The sequence below is a fragment of the Lipotes vexillifer genome, unplaced genomic scaffold, assembly GCF_000442215.2.
Source record: "Lipotes vexillifer unplaced genomic scaffold, Lipotes_vexillifer_v1.1 scaffold317, whole genome shotgun sequence".
NCBI classification, from domain to species: domain Eukaryota; kingdom Metazoa; phylum Chordata; class Mammalia; order Artiodactyla; family Lipotidae; genus Lipotes; species Lipotes vexillifer.
This window is the reverse complement of record NW_006782029.1, coordinates 524680-531341: the sequence shown is the minus strand read 5'-3', so window position 1 is coordinate 531341 and position 6662 is coordinate 524680.

Sequence of the window (6662 nt, the reverse complement as noted above, 5' to 3'; positions counted from 1 at the left end):
GATCTATATTTCTGTTTTTGTGCCAGTATCATACTGTCTTGATTACTGTAGCTTTGTGGTATAGTTTGAAGTTAGGGAGCCTGATTCTTCCAGTTTTGTTTTTCTTTCTCAAGATTGCTTTGGCTATTCAGAGTCTTTTGTGTTTCCATACCAATTGTGAAATTTTTTGATCTAGTTCTATGAAAAATGCCAGTGGTAGTTTGATAGGGATTGCATTGAATCTGTAGATTGCTTTGGGTAGTATAGTCAATTTTGCAGTGTTGATTCTTCCAATCCAAGAACATGGTATATCTCTCCGTCTATTTGTATCATCTTTAATTTTCTGCATACAGGTCTTTTGTCTCCTTAGGTAGGTTTATTCCTAGATATTTTATTCTTTTTGTTGCAATGGTAAATGGGAGTGTTATCTTAATTTCACTTTCAGATTTTTAATCTTTAGTGTATAGGAATGTAATATAATTCTGTGCATTAATTTTCTATCCTTCTACTTTACCAAATTCAGTGGTTGGCTCTAGTAGTTATCTGGTAGCATGTTTAGGATTCTCTATGTATAGTATCATGTCATCTGCAAACAGTGACGGCTTTACTTCTTCTTTTCCGATTTGGATTCCTTTTATTTATTTTTCTTCTCTGATTGTTGAGGCTAAACCTTCCAAAACTATGTTGAATAACAGTGGTGAGAGTGGGCAACCTTGTCTTTTTCCTGATCTTAGTGGAAATGCTTTCAGTTTTTCACCATTGAGGACGATGTTGGCTGTCGGTTTGTCATATATGGCCTTTGTTATGCTGAAGTAAGTTCCCTCTATGCCTACTTCCTGGAGGGTTTTTTATCATAAATAGGTGTTGAATTTTGTCGAAAGCTTTCTCTGCATCTATTGAGATGATCATATGGTTTATCTCCTTCAATTTGTTAATATGGTGTATCACATTGATTGATTTGCGTATATTGAAGAATCCTTGCATTCCTGGGATAAACCCCACTTGATCATGGTGTATGATCCTTTTAATGTGCTGTTGGATTCTGTTTGCTAGTATTTTGTTGAGGATTTTTGCATCTATGTTGATCAGAGATATTGGCCTGTAGTTTTCTTTCTTTGTGACATCTTTGTCTAGTTTTGGTATCAGGGTGATGGTGGCCTCGTAGAATGAGTTTGGGAGTATTCCTCCCTCTGCTATATTTTGGAAGAGTTTGAGAAGGATAGGTGTTAGCTCTTCTCTAAAAGCTTGACAGAATTCCCCTGTGGAGCCATCTGGTCTTGGGCTTTTGTTTGTTGGAAGACTTTTAATTACAGTTTCAATTTCATTGCTTGTGATTGGTCTGTTCATATGTTCTATTTCTTCCTGGTTCAGTCTTGGAAGGTTGTACATTTCTAAGAATTTGTCCATTTTTTTCCAGGTTGTCCAGTTTATTGGCATAGGGTTGCTTGTAGTAATATCTCATGATCCTTTGTATTTCTGTAGTGTCAGATGTTACTTCCCCTTTTTCATTTCTAATTCTATTGATTTGAGTCTTCTCCCTTTTTTTCTTGACGAGTCTGGCTAATGCTTTATCAATTTTGTTTACTTCTCAAAGAACCAGCTTTTAGTTTTATTGATCTTTGCTATCATTTCCTTCATTTCTTTTTCATTTATTTCTGATCTGATCTTTATGGTTTCTTTCCTTCTGCTAACTTTTGGGTTTTTTTGTTCTTCTTTCTCCAATTTCTTTAGGTCTAAGGTTAGGTTGTTTATTTGATATGCTTCTTGTTTCTTAAGGTAGGATTGTATTGCTATAAACTTCCCTATTAAAACTGCTTCTGCTGCATCCCATAGGTTTTGGGTCGTTGTGTTTTCATTGTCATTTGTTTCTAGGTATTTTTTGATTTCCTCTTTGATTTCTTTAGTGATCTCTTGGTTATTAAGTAGTGTATTGTTTGGGCTCCATATGTTTGTGTTTTTTACAGATTTTTTCCTGTAATTTTTATCTAGTCTCATAGCGTTGTGGTCAGAAAAGATACTCCATATGATTTCAATTTTCTTAAATTAACCAAAGCTTGACTTGTGACCCAAGATATAATCTATCCTGGAGAATGTTCCATGAGCACTTGAGAAGAAAGTGTATTCTGTTGTTTTTGGATGGAATGTCCGATAAATATCAGTTAAGTCCATCTTGTTTAATGTGTCATTTAAAGCTTGTTTTTCCTTGTTTATTTTCATTTTGGATGATCTGTCCATTGGTGAAAGTGGGGTGTTACAGTCCCCTACTATGATTGTGTTACTGTCGATTTCCCCTTTTATGGCTGTTAGTATTTGCCTTATGTATTGAGGTGTTCCTATGTTGGGTGCATAAATATTTACAATTGTTATATCATCTTCTTGGATTGATCCCTTGATCATTATGTAGTGTCCTTCTTGGTCTTTTGTACTAGTGTTTGTTTTAAAGTCTATTTTGTCTGATGTGAGAATTGCTATTCCAGCTTTTTTTTTATTTCCATATGCATAGGATATCTTTTTCCATCCCCTCACTTTCAGTCTGTATGTGTCCCTAGGTCTGAAGTGGGTCTTTTGTAGACAGCATATATACGGGTCTTGTTTTTGTATCCATTCAGCCAGTCTGTGTCTTTTGGTTGGAGCATTTAATCCATTTACATTTAAGGTAATTATCAATATGTATGTTCCTATTACCATTTTCTTAATTGTTTTGGGTTTGTTACTTTAGGTCTTTTCCTTCTCTTGTGTTTCCTGCCTAGAGAAGTTCCTTTAGCATTTGTTGTAAAGCTGGTTTGGTTGTGTTGAATTCTCTTAGCTTTTGCTTGTCTGTAAAGGTTTTAATTTCTCCGTCAAATCTGAATGAGTTCCTTTCTGGTAGAGTAATCTTGGTTGTAGCTTTTTCCCTTTCATCACTTTAAATATGTCCTGCCACTCTCTTCTGGCTTGCAGAGTTTCTGCTGAAAGATCAGCTGTTAACCCTATGGGGGATCCCCTTGTATGTTATTTGTTATTTTTCCCTTGCTGCTTTTAATATGTTTTCTTTGTATTTAATTTTTGATAGTTTGATTAATATGTGTCTTGTCGTGTTTCTCCTTGGATTTATCCTGTATGGGACTCTCTGTGCTTCTTGGACTTGATTAACTATTTCCTTTCCCATATTAGGGAAGTTTTCAACTATAATCACTTCAAATATCTTCTCAGTCCCTTTTTTTTCCTCTTCTTCTTCTGGGACCCCTATCATTCGAATGTTGGTGCGTTTAATAGTGTCCCAGAGATCTCCGAGACTGTCCTCAATTCTTTTCATTCTTTTTTCTTTATTCTGCTCTGCAGTAGTTATTTCCACTCTTTTATCTTCGGGATCACTTATCCATTCTTCTGCCTCAGTTAGTCTGCTATTGATCCCTTCTAGAGAATTTTTAATTTCATTTATTGTGTTGTTCATGATTGTTTGTTTGCTCTTTAGTTCTTCTAGGTTCCTATTAAATGTTTCTTGTATTTTCTCCATTCTGTTTCCAAGATTTTGGATCATGTTTACTCTCATTATTCTGAATTCTTTTTCTGGTAGACTGCCTATTTCCTCTTCATTTGTTAGGTCTGGTGGGTTTTTACCTTGCTCCTTCATCTGCTGTGTGTTTCTTTGTCTTCTCATTTTGCTTAACTTACTGTGTTTGGGGTCTCCTTTTCGCAGGCTGCAGGTTCTTAGTTCCCGTTGTTATTGGTGTCTGCCCGTAGTGGCTAAAATTGGTTCAGTGGGTTGTGTAGGCTTCCTGGTGGAGGGGACTAGTTCCTGTGTTCTGGTGTATGAGGCTGGATTTTGTGTTTCTGGTTGGCAGGTCCACGTCTTGTAGTGTGTTTTGGGTTTCTGTGAACTTACTATGATTTTAGACAGCCTCTCTGCTAATGGATGGGGTTTTGTTTGTGTCTTGCTAGTTATTTGGCATAGGCTGTCCAGCATTGTAGCTTGCTGGTTGTTGAGCGGAGCTGGGTCTTGGTGTTGAGATGGAGATCTCTGGGAGATTTTCACCATTTAATATTACGTGGAGCTGGGAGGTCTCTGTGGGACCAGTACCCTGAACTTGGTTCTCCCACCTCAGAGGCACAGCCCTGGTGCCTGGCTGGAGCACCAAGAGCCTGTCATCCACACAGCTCAGAATAAAAGGGAGAAAGAAAGAAAAAATAAAATAGTTATTAAAATAAAAAAAAATAATAATTATTAAAAAAATTTTTTAATTAAGAAGAAAGAACAACCAAACCGAAACACAAATCCACCAATGATAACAAGAGCTAAAAACTATACTAGAAAACAAACAAAGAAACAAAGAAACTGGACAGACAGAACCCTAAGATAAATGGTAAAAGCAAAGCTGTACAGACAAAAACACACACAGAAGCATATGCATACACACTCACAAAAAGAGAAAAGGGAAAAAAATATATATATCATTGCTCCCAAAGTCCACCTCCTCAATTTTTGATGATTCGTTGTCTGTTCATGTATTCCACAGATGCAGGGTACATCAAGTTGACTGTGGAGATTTGATCCGCTGCTCCTGAGGCTGCTGAGAGAGATTTCTTTCTCTTCTTTGTTCGCAGAGCTCCTGGGGTTCAGCTTTGGATTTGGCCCCGCCTCTGTGTGTAGGTCGCCTGAGGGTGTCTGTTCCTGCTCAGACAGGACGGGGTTAAAGCAGCAGCTGATTCAGGAGCTCTGGCTCACTCAGGCTGGGGGGTGGAGGGATACGGATGTGGGGCGAGCCTGCGGCGGCAGAGGCCGGCGTGACTTTGCACCAGCCTGAGGCACGCCGTGTGTTCTCCTGGGGTTGTTGTCCCTGGATCACGGGACCCTGGCAGTAGCGGGCTGCACAGGCCCCCAGGAGGGGGGGCGTGGATAGTGACCTGTGCTCGCACACAGGCTTCTTGGTGGCTGCAGCAGCAGCCTTAGCATCTCATGCCTATCTCTGGGGTCCACGCTGATAGCCGCGGCTCACGCCCGTCCCTGGAGCTCTTTTAACTGGCGCTCTTAATCTTTTCTCCTTGCACACCAGGAAACAAAGAGGGAAGAAAAAGTCTCTTGCCTCTTTGGCAGCTCCAGACTTTTTCTCGGACTCTCTCCTGGCTAGCCGTGGTGCACTAGCCCCCTTCAGGCTGTGTTCATGCATCCAACCCCAGTACTCTCCTTGGGATCTGAACTCCAAAGCCCGAGCCTCAGCTACCAGCCCCCGCGCCCGCCCCGGTGGGTGAGCCGACAAGCCCCTCGGGCTGATGAGTACTGGTCGGCACCAATGTTCTGTGCAGGAATGTCTCCGCTTTGCCCTCTGTACCTGTTGGTGTGCTCTCTTCCGTGGCTCCGAAGCTTACCCCCTCTGCCACCCACAGTCTCCGCCCGCAAAGGGGCTTCCTAGTGTGTGGAAACCTTTCTTCACAGCTCCCTTCCACTGGTGCAGGTCCCGTCCCTATTCTTTTGTCTCTGTCTTTTCTTTTTTCTTTTGCCCTACCCAGATACGTGGGGAGTTTCTTGCCTTTTCGGAGGTCTGAGGTCTTCTGCCAGTGTGCAATAGGTGTTCTGTAGGAGTTGTTCCACATGTAGATGTATTTCTGATGTATTTGTGGGGAGGAAGGTGATCTCCATGTCTTATTCTTCCTTCATCTTGAAGCCAGAAGAATTTTTTTAATTTTAATGAAGTCCAGCTTAGCAATTTTTCTTTCATTATGTCATATTTTTGGTGTTGTATTTAAAAACTCATCACCAGATAAAAGGTCTCCTAGCTTTTCTCATATTTATTCTTCTACACGTTTTACAGTTTTCTATTTTACATTTATACTTATGATTCATTTTGAGGTAAATTTGTGAAATGTTGTGAGGTCTGTATTTAGGTTATTTTTTCCCACTAGAATATGTAATTATTCTCGCACCACTTATTTAAAAAACTTTTTTCTCTCTTGAATTGCCTTTGCTCCTTTCTCAGAGATCAGTTGAATGTATCTGTATGAGTCTATTTCTGGGCTTTCTATTCTGTTCCATTGACCTAAGTGTCTATTCTTTGTCAGTACCACAGGGTCTTGATTACTGTAGCCTAAGAGTTAGTCTTGAATTTCGGTACCTTTTCATATAAACTTTCGTGCTGGTTTGTCACCATATATGAAGTAACTTACTGGCTTTTTGATCGAGGTTGCACTGAATCTATAGATCAAGTTGGGAATAACTGATATTTTAACAATATTAAATCTTTCATTCTGTGAACAAGGATATTCTCTCCATTTGTTTAGGTCTTTGATTTCTTTCATCACAGTTTTATAGTTTTTCACATATAGATACTGGACATATTTTGTGAAATTTATACCTAAATATTTAATTTTTGTGCTATTGTAAATGATATTTCATTAGATTTTTTTTTGATGTTCCAATTCCTCATTGCTGGTATGTAGAAAAACATTTAACTTTTTAATATTAATCTTGTGTTGTGCAGATTTGTTATACTCACTTATTAGTTTAGGAGTTGGGTGTTTTTTCATTTGTTTATTTTCTACATAGACAGTTATGTCATCTGCAGAGAAAGAGGTTTATTTTTTACTTCCCAATCGATATAACTTTTATTTACTTTTTTTCTTATTGTACTAGCCAGGACTTCAAGTACATTATTGTGAGCATCATTGGTAAATATTGCTTTGTCATATCACATTGATGAATTCTAGGT